This window comes from Clytia hemisphaerica, unplaced genomic scaffold (genome assembly GCF_902728285.1).
Source record: "Clytia hemisphaerica strain Z4C2 unplaced genomic scaffold, Clytia hemisphaerica genome assembly, whole genome shotgun sequence".
In the NCBI taxonomy this organism is placed as follows: Eukaryota; Metazoa; Cnidaria; class Hydrozoa; order Leptothecata; family Clytiidae; genus Clytia; species Clytia hemisphaerica.
The window spans coordinates 270347-285021 of record NW_027103835.1 but is presented as its reverse complement, the minus strand read 5'-3'; positions in this window follow the sequence as shown (position 1 = coordinate 285021).

Genomic DNA, 14675 nt, shown 5'->3' with positions numbered 1-14675 from the left:
AAAACGATTTTAACGCAGTCATTTCTATATATATAATAAAATGGGGGCAATTTTCATCAATGAGTTCATTTCTTCCTTCGTTTTTTTAAATCTACTAGATAATTTCAGCGTGCTTCTTTTCTTCTCTGATTGGCTACCTATTAAGAAAAATAACAATAGAATAGCTTAACAGCTCTGCACAAAAAGTATTCCATCTGGTTCAACAAAATTGAAGGATGGGCATAATGTTGAGAGCTGACAAGCCTTCGAAAGCCGTTACGTTTTCAAATTTTGTCCTCTGAGAACTACACTAAATTTGAAATAGCTCTAAAATTTTTCTATAAATCTAAGTGTTCAGAGTTTAGAAAATACCTGAGGTAAATACCAATCTTAAATTTAAAGTACAGAAGCAAGGAAGCAGTGTGGTATTTTCAAATATTTCAAATTTGAAAGACGATTTCTAAAAGTAACTTTTTATTAAATGAACTAAGTGCTACAAATAACGGACAATTACCAGTAATTACCGGTGTAACAGAAAATAAGTACTCCCGGAGTATTTATTTCCTGGGAAATAAGTACTCCCCAGTACTTTTTTCCCAGGAAAAAGATACTCCCTCCGGGAAATTTGCACTCCCTACAATTTTGATTAATGGGAGTGGGGGAGTACTTATTTCCTAGGAAAAAAGTGTCTATCTTAAAAAAGAAGACACTACAATGTCATTTTTAAAAACAAATCTCGAACGTTCTCAAGCAGTTTCAAGAGGGGTGATTTTCAAAATCCTGAGAACATTTGTGTTTCGTGAAATTTCATTTCGCAGATTTGTCAAAAAAACGCAAAAAATTTCCTTCACAAGGTATTAGGCTATAAAGTGCCATAAAATTAATGTTGATTTTTATAAGTTTGAAGTTTTACAGGTTTTTATTTTGTCAAGAATTCTTCGCGAGCATAAACTTTCGCGAATGGCCTTTCCAAGAATTTTTCAAGACATTTTCTTTCGCGAAAAGTCGCGAAAGTTTCTGCTCGTAAAAGTTTGTCTAAGCTAAAGTACATTGGACTAATCCGAACTACCTTGCTAATTATCGGACAAAGTAAAAGTACATCGCTGGTACACAATTCTTTCTCCTTTCCTCGAATCTTTTTTTCGGGCTACTGAAAATCGTTTCCATTTTTGGGATATCCACGTCAAATATCGACTTTCTATCATTCATTTTATCCTCTCAAATTGAAATATAACCCCTCGTCGGGTAAAAGGAAGAATCCTTTGTAGATATCCCATCTAAAAATCGGAATTACCATATACTAGAGAAGCCGGATAATAGGTTTCGAGAAATAACATATTGCAATGGCTTGCACCTTTTATTTTGAGATAAGTCTAAGATAAAAATAGATCAAATATCCTGCTAAAAACTTTAATTGAAGGGAGTACTTTTTTCCTGAGGGGGTGCTTTTTTCCCAGGATATAAGTACTCCAGGAGTATCTTTTTCCTGGGAAAAAAGTTCCGGGGAGTACTTATATCCGGGAAATAAGTACTGGGGAGTACTTTTTTCCAGGAGTACTCTTAGGTGCCAAATAAACGGGGGGGAGGGTGTTGGAAAATTTTCGAAATTTCAATAAGCAGGGGGACCTAATTGCCGTGGGGGTTGGAAATTGTACTTCTGAAAACCCAAAAATAAGGTAAATATAGGCTAAAATCAGGCTTTTTGGAGCAAAATAAGGGGACTTCTTTTAGCCAACTGAAAATATTCTTAAAAATTAATAAACGGGGGGGGGTCCTAATAAGGTCCGGGGGGGGGGGGGTTGGAAAATTTTCGAAAAAATTAACAAGCGGGGGGGGGGGCGTTTATTTGGCACCTAAGAGTACTTTTTTCCTGTGACACCGGTCTCTACCGGTCAATTTAAAGCACTCTTTTTAATTTTGTCTGATTAAAATTCGACGACTATAGGCTTCTTTCTGCTTCTTTCGGAATTTCTAATCATTTTAATGACATTCTTTACTTCTTCATACTTATCAAACTATATTTATGAGAACTGTTTTAAAAGATTTGTTTTTTCGTATTTTATAGAGCCTTGGCTTATGGTGAAGTTAACGAATGTATCATTTATTCTACCTTCCCATCTCTTCAAACTGAAATTTTTATGTACAGTCAATATTGATACTTTCTAGTGTTTAGTCAGTAGATAGCCTTAGCATGGCCTGAAAATATTTAGTTGAAGAAGCACTGACTGACAATAGGCATAAAAAAAGATCTTTTGAAACCAACTGGATACTTTATAATACCACTTCTAAAAAAGAAGAGGAACGTTTCTAAATTAAAATAGGTGTTTAGCCAATCGAAGGGTCATTTTTAAGACTCACCCAATTCAAATTCTCTCAAAGCTAAACAAATTACCGTCCACCTGAAATTTCCTTATTCCTGTCAATAAGGAAATTTCAGGTGGACGGTAATTTACTAAAAGTAAAAGTTTTTTTTATAAGCAACCAAGTTGCTAAGGCTTGAGCCCATACTTTTTTCACTATGTCGTAAAATAAAAGCTTTTTATATTTTAATCTAAACAGGGCAAACGATAACCCTTGATCCAATAAGCACATATGGTATAATATCAGGTCAAAGCAAATATTTCAAAAAATGAGCTAGAATGTTAAGCAATCAGAAGAAATTGGAGTTGCTTATAAAAAAATGTGTAAGGTCCATGTCCAAATTTTAGTGTGGATCAGTACTTGAAGGGGGGAGAGGTTCTACCAATTTTGGAGTTCTGACCTTAAAAATTGCGCAGAGTGCCTCAAATTGATTAATTTTACATTTCGAAAAATATCAAAATGAATAAGTTGCTAAAAAATGGTTGAAATGGGCCTATTGAAAGCTGCTAAAACTTTTGAGCCAAAAAAATAGTACAAATCTGAATACATCGTATAAAATCAGTGTGTTTTAAAGTTTACAAGAGTTTTTGGTCCAGTAGAAAAAAGCTCCATTTTTTTCTTTCTCATGTTGGATTTTCATTTTCAAATTTTTACAAAATTCTACGAATATCTTACATAGCACCACTCAAATTTATCTTTGCAACAAGGTATATACTGTAACTTGGTCTATTGTCCACAACATCAGCCCTACCATCTTGACGGAAGAAATGAAAAATTGGGAGTCATATGTGGGTGCAGCCTTTTAGTGCCTAGAAAGAGTAGTATAGTCCTAGCGAACTCTCCATACAAAATTTAAGGGAAACGCATATTTGGACTTTGTACCCAATGCTGCACGCAAGCACTTTTTAAGCTTGTCCCACAGAGGCAGGACAAAAATCAGTTTTTTTGAAGTTTGCAAAAAAAACACTACATAGAAGACTTTTCAAATTCAGTATGGAGTAAAAAAATACTTTTCTATTTTTCCTTTTTTTTGTAAAAGTTCCAGAAATGAAAAAAGGATTATGATAATTGAATACTATCCACTGATGATCCGCGGCACTATCCAAGCTATAAATCACTTTGTGATAATAGAAATAATATAGAAATAATAATAGAATATATTATTATAATAGAAATATATAATAGAAATTATAGAAAATTCAGGGGCATATCTTGAGAACATTAAAGCTGAAACAGCCTTAGCCTGTACCAAACCCTACTATTTATCAATATTCTTTCATCACCATAAGTTATGGTATTTAGAAGTTTTTGATATAGCTGATGATTGGGGCTCTTCTAGAAAATGATCGTACACACCCCAGGTGGAGGATATATTGTCCGAGGGTAGCCAAAACCATGAAAATTCTAGCTAAACCATATTTTAATTGCCGTACTCTTCTTATAATCTTATAAGACCTAGCCTAGAGATCCATGTTATGATTTCTTATTCTATATGCTGATGGCGAAATATATAGCATGGTATTGGCTGAGCGTTTGAATTTCCCTGATCCTAATAACAGTTGAAAACATAGCCAATCAAATTTTGTTATTCTTTTACTGGTCACACTTTCTTACTTTCTCCGAAATTTGGTTTTTGTTTTAGTAAGTGAGGACAGCGCTAAATTCGAATTTCCCACTGTAAATTTTTTGAGGCAGATTTGTGCCTCACAGGTCATACCCGTCCTGTATGCATCAGATTATAAAAATACAGGACGGTTCTCCTGTCATATAAGACCTGGTTAGCATTCGGTTTGCATTCAGTTACAGTCACTTCACACTTGATTGTACCCGGTTAACAGTCAGTTAACATTTGTTTACGACCGCTTAACACTCGCTTCTAGCCGTTTTCATGTCTTTATCCTTATAGCGTTTACGAGTAGTTGCCCTTTGATGTGCAGAAAGAATTCTGTTCGCCCTAACTGAACAAAAATTTAGCATGAAAACTTCTGCTGACGCCGGAATGCAAAAACGGATTTTATAGTTTTGACACTCAATAATCATAAGCAAATTTTGGATTCAAGCAATAACAGGTATTTTCTAATGTTTTTTTCACCAGTATATAACTTTTTAGTGGGTACGTAACTTTGTACTGTCCTCAAAAAATGACTGTCGACCACCAGACATTACTGAACACAAATCGACAAACTCTCTAGCAGCGGTACAAACATGTACAAACAGACAAGTTTGTCGTTAGAAAGATGAGGTTATTGCTTAATCTCGATTTGAGCAACTTCTGTACGTAGTTTGTATCTTATTAGCAATTAAACTTCACTTTTTGTGTGCCAACATACAAAACAGTTAAATTTTGTAATTTTACAGCACATTGGAAACAAAAGATCTAGTTTCAATCACCTTTTTCTCTATTTCCTATCTCTGACTCTGATTGTTCTGATTTCTGGACTTGGCTTTCTTTGATTTTGACTATTTGAAGCTTTTTTGCTGATACTGAAATATACTCCCACACCTCGGTTTGAACCACCAAATGCAAGCAACCTTGCGTCCTTGGTTTCCAAACCCGACGCCTTTACACTTATAGACTTTAACTCGCATATCAAGATTACGGGATTTCGAGTACTGTACGGGCTGATTATACTTTCGTTTTGAGTGGTTTAATTTTCAATTCCAGCCAACATCTTAGCAACACTGGCGCTCGCCCATAGTTACAGGGGTTTGTGCAAAAAACTAAACATTTTCATCATGGCATTGTATTGTTGTAAAAGCCAGGCGCAGTTAATCCATATAATCAATAATCTTGAGTAATCGATAAATAATCGATAAGTAATCGATGGATTAGATATTGATTAACTGATATAATCGATAGGTAATCAGACCTTCAAAAAATCTTGAGTATTGATCAGCGATCGATTATTTCCAAGCTATCGATTACTTATCGATCACATATCGACTACATACAACCTATCGCTTACTTATCAATCATGTATCAATTGTTAACAATCATCGATTACTTATCGTTCATGCATTGATTACTTATCAATTATTCACTTATCTTCGATCACGTATTGTTATCGATTATATATCGATCGTGACCGACTATTGACTACATTACCTGCCCTTTTTACGCCAGCCCTTATTCCACCAACGAGCCCAAAAATAATGCTAACAAGGTCCGGCGTAAAAAGGGCCAAGATAAGGTATTTAATGAAGTAAAGAAAATTTCTGGAATTCGACAAATCTCATACCGATCGTGTTACTTTGAATAAACCCCTGCTTTCGAATTAATAATGCTCCTCCAAAAAGGTAAACCATTCAATAACGCCCCTTCTCTAAATAAAACGGTAACTTTGTTGTTATTTTTAACTTTTTTTTTGCTCAGCCTTTCAGAGGGTTTGAGAATGTTTCAGCCGAAATTTACTGTATGCTTATAAAAAAGAGAGTGTAGTAGCTTTTCTGGGCCCTATGCTACCAGGGGATTGGATTCAATTCAAAAGTACATCCCAATCGAGATTAGCAAAAAATGTTGCTTTTAATTTCGCGAAAATTGCAAAAATTCGAGAAATCGAGAAATCTAATCTTGCGAAGGCGTAAGTTAATCCAATTAACGTACCACTACCTAAAATCTGATAAATAATCGATCACGAAACGATAGTTGATCGATTAACTATTTGATCGATGATTAATCCATTTTTGATCGATATGTAAGCGATCAAAAGCTGTGATCGATAGCCGATCGATTTTTAATCGATACTTTAAAAATTTAATTGAAGTATAATCGATCTATAATCGATAAACAATCGATGACAAAATTGATCGATAAATAATCAAGCTTTGAAAAAAATTTTGAGTATCGATTACCTATCGATTCTATCGGTTAATCGATATCTAATCCATTGATACTCATCGATTATTTATCGATTACTCAAGATTATCGATTATATCAATTAACCACGCCTGGTATAAGGGAAAAATAGAAGAGGTAAGACTAGCCTATTGTCAACTGCTCCAACTTGGGACTATCTGACAAAACATGGGACAACAATTCAGCCACCATTTCACCGAACCTCCAAAGTCATTTAATTTGAGTTAATGAGCGGCATATTAAAAATCACACGATTTCTCTTTCACACCAAGAAGGTAATTTCTAATCCTGGTGTAAGAGTTTAAGCTTTTAGACTGTGTGACTCACAATGTGAGGGCTTGAAGCCTTAAAGCAAGACATCTAGCTTTTCGGGCTTTAAAAAATCCAGAAGATCTCAATCGAACGGAATCGACTATCAAACCAGTCGAACCAAATCGAACGCAATCGACCGATTGAAATTCGATTGTCGAACGCAATCGAATCTCAATCGAACGTCAAAATTCTGGGTAATATTTGATTGGTTCGATTGTTGTTTGATTGGTTCGATCGTTGGGCGATGGGACAATGGGCAATGTTCAGTTTACCGTCGACCGCCCGCATGCTCTTGAGCCGCCGCTCAAAAAAGTTCATTATTTCTTAAAAACTCATTATTTTCTTCTTTTCCTGTGCCAAGCTATCCAAAACACTCAAAGTGAATCATAACATCTTAAAATGTGCGCCTCGAGTAAAAAACATGGTTCTAATCACGTCCGCGAATGGGGCAGGCATTTTTTTAAGCAGTGGGTGGCATCAAGGGCATTTTAGAAATATTCACGTTTTAGACGCGTCTCGAACGCGTTTGAATTTTCGCGCATGTCATTTCGATTCCGAAAGTGAAAGCAGCTCGATTTCACAGTGGAATTCAACTTCGTTGGAGATTGGAAGCACCAGGTAGGAATAATGAATAATGAAATTTTGCCGCATCAAATATTTTTTGTAACGCGACGGTAAACAGAACATCAAATTCCCATTGCCTTGATTCCGTTCGATTGAGATCGTCTGGCTTTATTCTAGCAGCTTCCCAACATCCAAGCTCTCAAACATCACAAGCCGAATGAAATTACTTTCGATTTCCCGTAGAAATTATGCGATGAACAATCTGGGGGTCAATGAATCAACTATCGAACGCAATCGAACATCAATCGAACGCAATCGAATATCAATCAATCTGAAAATTGTGGTAATATTCAATTGAGATTCGATTGCGTTCAACAATCGAATTTCAATTGGTTGATTGCGTTCGATTTGGTTCGACTGGTTCGATCGTCGATTCTATTCGATTGAGATCGTCTGGTTATATAAAATTTGTGTTTTATACGACCATGTCTATTTTGGGTTTTATCAAAGTGTCTCTTAAATTTTGCTAGCAACTTGCGAATTGAGGACGACCCTGCCGACGCACTGGACTTTACAAACATCACACACAAAGTCCGCCGTTGGTAGCGACTCCAGAAGTCATGCAACTTTCGTTGACGTCAAACCAAATGTTTCATTTTTCCGTGAACTTTGAACCCTTGGAACTTCTTTTCTATGTATGCTAAAGCGTTCCGGTTTTTACTAAATGAAAGCCCGTGATCTTAGCTTTCCAGCGGTATATAACACTGTGGACACGGGCTAGACGGCAAATTGGTAAAATGCCGAACGTTTTGCAACATTTTGAAAATTGCTTGCCGACGGGAGAAAAAAAATTAGCAACTATCGAAGAACAAATGTGTCTGGAAACGGAGGAAAATGTATTTGGAGGCTGAAACTTTGCATGTTTATCAGAAAAAGGGTGAGGAATTCAAAAATCACAATCGCTAATTCTAGTTCTTTCATTTTCATGTAGTTTTTTTAACTTTTTTGCTTCTTTAACATGGGAATGTCCCAAAAAAAAAGTTTTTATTTTTGCCGAAATGGATTTTCTTTTCATTTTGGGGGTTTTCTCCTTTCAGAAAAACTTATTCTTACTCATAAGTTTTTGTTCCTCCATTTCCAGAGGCCCCTTGAAAATGGGTCCACCTTTTTTTGACTCATTTCCACCTTTTCAAGCTTTTTTCTTCAAAAACAAAAATAAAACAATGCAATGTCTTTCTTTTTCAAAAAAAGATATATCTTTCGTTATTTTGATAAGTTACTAAATATTTTACAAAATTTTTTATATAATATTTAACACCATCAAAGATTTATCCCTCCAAGTTTGAGGTCTCTAGCTACACTAGAAAAAGAGATATGAAAAATTTAAGAAGCATGACTGGAAAATTTCTTTTTTTTCTTTTTTGACACATTTTTCGAATTTTTCCAAGCTATTTTCCTAACCTTTTTTTTGATATTTTTAGTCAAATTTTTGACACTAAAATTTGAATATCTTTACAACCACTAATCCCCTGGAGGCCTATGATCCCTCATTTTATTTCTTTTTCAAAGCTCTACAAGATAGGATAGATTTTGAAAAAAAAATTAAAACTTGAAAAATCTTCTGGAGTTGCTACCGTTGGCGGTGTCGGCCAGGTTGGTAGGGTGCGCACTCGTCGGGATTTTTTGCGCGGAACGAGGAAGAATTTACAAAAATGAACTTCAAGGCATTAGTACTTACCTTTACAGTTACATCAATATGCCTTCTTACCTGTCTTTAAAAATATAAATAAAAGTAATCACTGAAAAGGACGCGAAAAAAAAAGACATAAGTGTGAGAACAGAGTAATCAAACTCGTTAGAAAAAGTACCATTAGAAGTCATAAAAAATCAACCTGAATAAATGCAATCGAAATCCCAGAGAACTTCATAATTCCCCAAACAACATTACATTACTATTTCAAACTCCCATCACATAAATTTTACAATTACGTCAGAGTAGACTACGCTCGCCACCGAAGAGGTTTATTTGGAAAGGGTAATTACATTTTATTGTTTGCTTCTTTTTTAAAGATTGGCCGGGTTGGAAAAGTATGAATTTCTTTGTACATATTTTACCTACCCCAAATATTTAGGAGGCTGAGTTTTAAACGAATGGTCAAGTTGAAACAAACGATAAATGTATCAAGGTCTGTTTTATTTACCCCCTGGTGACTTAACAAAAGAGACTTAACTCGATGTTACAATCCAATTATTGAAAGTTTGTCTCGGCCTTTTTATAATGAGCGAGACATACGTTCTCTGATTACGCAATTTTCATATTGACATTTTCGAGGCATTTTGATGTAACTGCTTTAAATCATCCAAATGTGTTCATTCTTTTTTTCAAATCAATCAGGAATTATCAGGGAAACAAGTAAAAAAAACTGCATCAAGGTATCTATTTTCTTTCCAAAGATATTCATGTTTTTCGACGTCAAGTTGAAAACGCAATTTAGCGCTGACCACGGCACCGGAAAAATTCTCGACCCCACATTGAAACAAATGGCTGTCGATATTGAGCTGGTGCATCTTTTCAATCGCGGTTTTTTTAAACCCAGGGTTAAGATTAGGCTACAATCTATCACAACCTGCTTTATTTGAAAATCTACAGGCCGTCTGGAATTTCGAAAAAAATAAGAAGAAATTGCGATTTTTTAACAAGATTGCGGATTTTTTCATTTAAGCAGCTTACACCATCTGAAAGCTGAGGATTTCAGCTTTCTAGTGGTGAAATTTGTTTTTAGCTATCATTTCCAGCTCATTAGCGATAAGCTAAAGTTTAACAGTCATCGGGCCGATTTTCAGACCGCGCCAGCAAAACTTCTCACGCCCCGCCACGCGGAAGACTAGATTTCATCCGCCATTTTTGGCGCGATTTTGGTGCTTCCGAAAATTATTTCTTGCTGGCGTGGTGTAAGGAGGCGATTCTTTGAAAAGGTGGTTTTTTTGTGGTTGAAATGGAATAACTTTGGAACTACTTAACCAATTTTAACAAATGACCCCTCATTTTTCTCACAAAGGTAAGGACTTTCAAATAAAATTAGTTTGGTTTCTAAAAATTGAGGGGAAAATTTTGGCCTGTCCACCCTAAGGTTGGATGAGGATACTTTTTTAACACCGGACAATCTCCGGTGTCCAGTGTGCATTATTCTTTAAACAAACTTTGTCCGGTGTCCGCAGAAGTTCGAAAAATTAACACTGGAACTAACACCGGACAAAAGGTTTCCAATGTATGTGACTGAGCTGAGGAGGGATACAGAACAGGGATATTTTTTGGCACCAGAAAAACACACCTCTGACTGTCCGGTGCATCGACAGATCGACAGGGTCCCTAATTGAGGTGGCAAAGTCTGGATTTCCATTTGTTTGGTAGATGGTTATTGAGAACATAGTAAAACACTCACTTACAAAAATGTTGTTTTTGTTGAGTCTGGTCTGCACTCTCAGAAAATTTTCCCAAAATTTTGCGCCGCAACTTTGTCTACCATTTCTGAATTTTAAAACACAAAACGCGCCATCTGATATTATTGGCGGCCCGAGCCGCCCGGCACCCTTATTATATTGCCACCGTAATTTCATTCTTCTCTTCTGTGGACTTGTGGTGGAGCGTCATTTTTTTATCAAAAATGTTATTCCAGAAGGCTTTACCTCTCGCAAAATATTCTCAAAATCCTATCTTCTTTTGAGATGCTACCTCGGGTGTGAAACAAGGCTTGTTTTAATTTTTCCCGACAACAAATGACGTCATTTAAATATTCTGAAATTTTTTTAACAAATATTTCAGGATCGTTAATTTAATAATGACGTCATTTGAATCTTACTCATGACGTGTTTTTTCGATGTATTTTATAACGTCAAAATCAGTTTTTGACCGATATCTTCAGATTGACTTAATGTAAAATTTTCACCCAGCACTTTTCGAAATTCTCTCGTTGATACGATTGTTTTTAGCTATATACGAGGGTTAAGGAATAATGGGAAGCGGTGCGCGTCACGCAAAATATATTTGGAACATGCCTTGTTTCATTCACCCGAGACGGATCCTAAGGGTCGGTCCGCCCTTGTATAACACACTTTATAACAATATCAAATCTAATATTATCAATATGGAAAATTAGAAAATTCGAGGGAAAATTGTGTTTATCCTCTTTTGCATAGGTTTTTTGCATATTTTTGCGGACTCAACATTCTCAGAAATATTTAGAAAAAACAATTTAAACCTTACTCTTAGGTTCCAAATAAACGGGGGGGGGTTCGAATAAACGGGGGGTTGGAAAATTTTTCTAGATTTAATAAACGGGGGGGGGGGACCAATTGCCGGGGGGTGGGTTGGAAATTGTACTTCTGAAACCCAAAAATAAGGTAAAAATAGGCTAAAATCAGGCTATTTAGAGTAAAATAAGGGGCCTTCTCTTTGACAGCTGAAAATATTCTTAGACATTAATTAACGGGGGGGTCCTAATAAGGTCCGGGGGTGTGGAAAACTTTCGAAAAATTAACAAGCAGGGGGGGGCGTTTATTTGGAGGCTAAGAGTAACTTAAACCAGCCACCTTTCCCGAGTTTATTTCGACTTTTTGAAAAACACTATTTGAAACCTTGCTGTACTTGCATTTATTTTAGAAAGATTTTACTTCAAAATACAAAATCAACAAAAATAAATATGTTGAAAGCTCTTCCGGTTCTTGGGATATTTCAATTTATAATATAAGTTATTTCTTTAACAAAAGTATTCCATAGAAACGGAATAAAAGCGAGGCCCGGTACATGGCCCCCGGCGTGCGCATCGAATTGAGGGGGCCAAAAAAATATGTCGCCCACCATGGTTGGGCGACGAAGAAAGTTTTCGACTTTTTGCCCTTATTTCACCCCTCTAAACGGTATATATAAGATTTTTCAAAGTAAAAAAAAAATACTTTGCAAAATATTGGGGGGGGGGGCATGGCCCCTGCCCCCCCCCCCCCCGGTGACGGGGGCCATGCGGTAGGATTGCAAATTTTCAGAAATGACTTTGTATCACAAAAGCTTCAAAAGAATCAAGTTATCCTTTCAAATTGGAGACGTTGAATAATATCGATAAACTCGGGAAAGGTGTAAAAATCGGCCAATCAGTACTCGGAAATACGATGCAAAGATGGCAAATTATTACCCGACGCGCGTAAATAGCGACATTTGAATCTTCAATAAAATTGGTCCAAACCTTGTGAAGTCTAATGAACTCTAGTAACTTATTATGCCTTATTACTGAAACGCAATCTTAACCTTCGTTTATTCGATCAAAAATATCATTCAGCTTGTTGAGATCGTCTTTGTTATGTATTCGTGGATCCCATTCCATTTGGAGTAGAGAACTGAATACAAATGATATTGAACTGACTAACTCTCGTTCAAGAGTTAGCAATAATTAATGTTTCTTAATTAATTTTTTTTTTTATAAATTTTATTGAGTTTTTATGAAATTTTCAAGTTTCTGTTTCTTTACAGCCCGGCGCAACTACTTAGTTGTACTATTACATTCTTTTTCAATCGGTCATTTTCGTTAGACCCTAGGTTAGACTCATTGTCACTTGCTGCTAGCTACAGTCTAGTGCCACTAGCGGTTATTGTTTTCAATTATTTATTTTATTTATTTATAAAACCAAATGTACTCTAATTTATTGCCCCTATTGTAAGTATATATGAAATATAATCCGAGTTCGCTAATTAGAAAAAAAGAACCAAGTAGAAAAAAAAAAAAGAAAAAAAAAATCTTAATCTTCAAGCGAGAGCAATGCAATGATATTGATCAACCCACTTCTCAATATCTCAATATCATCCTACGACAGAAAAGAAATAGTAGGAAATTTATATTCACATCTTTTCGGCTCTTCCTTATAATTTATACTGTCAGCAGAAAAAATCTAAGATTTAAGAATGCCAGACGGAAATTGAACCATATATATGAATTTAATAAACGAAATGTTTTAAAGGCATGCCTTACAAATTCACAATGGTGTAACGTTTGTCCAATATTCATAGCACTTGACTTATTTCGTGACTAAACAACCTCATAGTAGACGGATCATATATTATACCGGCATAACACTTTAGACCATGTTCAGACGTTACGGTTCCGTTTCGCTCCAAAATGAAACGGTTCCGAAAACAAGTGTGAACGTCAAAATTCGAACCGTCAAAAAAGAAGACGTTACACAGCAAAACATATATCGAAACGGTTTCACTCCACTATTTTCATCGGAACAAAACTACTGCTCCATTTTCTTGCTCCGAAACGTTTACTAGTCATAGCTTTCACTAAATGCCCCCACTGAAAGGTCATATCATGCACTCATAAAGCTTTTAATGCTTTAAAGATTGAAGCATAAAAATAATCAGGGATAATTAATTGATTTAATTATTGATTGATTGATTGATTGATTGATTGATTGATTGATTGATTGATTGATTGATTGATTGATTGATTGATTGATTGATTGATTGATTGATTGATTGATTGATTGATTGATTGATTGATTGATTGATTGATTGATTGATTGATTGATTGATTGATTGATTGATTGATTGAATGATTGATTATTGATTGATGATTGATTGATTGATTGATTGATGATTGATTGATTGATTGATTGATTGATGATTGATTGATTGATGATTGATTGATTGATGATTGATTGATTGATTGATTGATTGATTGATTGATTGATTGAATTGATTGATTGATTGCTGATTGATTGATTGATTGATTGATTGATTGATTGATTGATTGATTGATTGATTGATTGATTGATTGATTGATTGATTGATTGATTGATTGATTGATTGATTGATTGATTGATTGATTGATTGATTGATTGATTGATTGATTGATTGATTGATTGATTGATTGATTGATTGATTGAGGCAATAAAGAAATAATCATATTCCATTCACAAAATTCTTGAATAATTCATGCAGCTTGATAATTTGATTAAATTTAAGGAAAAGCTGGAAAAGCTTTTCAAAAACATAATTCAAATATTATGGTATCATTATCTTACTGAATTTCATATCTCCTTTTTTTTTTTACTCCTAGTTTCTTTCTTCAGGAAGGTCCCTCCTAACTAGGAAAGCCAGAATTGGAGCTATTTCACCAAACCTCTGGAGCGTAAGTTATTACGTAGGCTATCACAACTGTATGAAAAAGTCAAAGTTGAATGTGCGCCTATAAAGTTAAACCAACGTAAACAAACACTCTAAGTGAGGTAAATCTATTTTGAAGACCAAAAAAAGAAGTTTGCTTACATTGATTGACATTCAATTTTGGATTCATATGCGTACATTCTACTTTTTTGTACTTTGCTGGTATCTTGTTTTACCAAGTTAAGAAAGCTTAAAGCTCAAGAAGCTCTATAAACAATAAAGGTAGTTATTAATAAAATAACAGACAAAGATAAATTACAGTTTGAACAAAAATATCAAATGTACATTTGAAAACTTGAGCAAATTTCTTTAAAGATTCCGGAAAAAGAATTGAAATCATTGCTGAAGTGAAGTGAACTTCTGACTAAATTACAGTATTTAGTATTC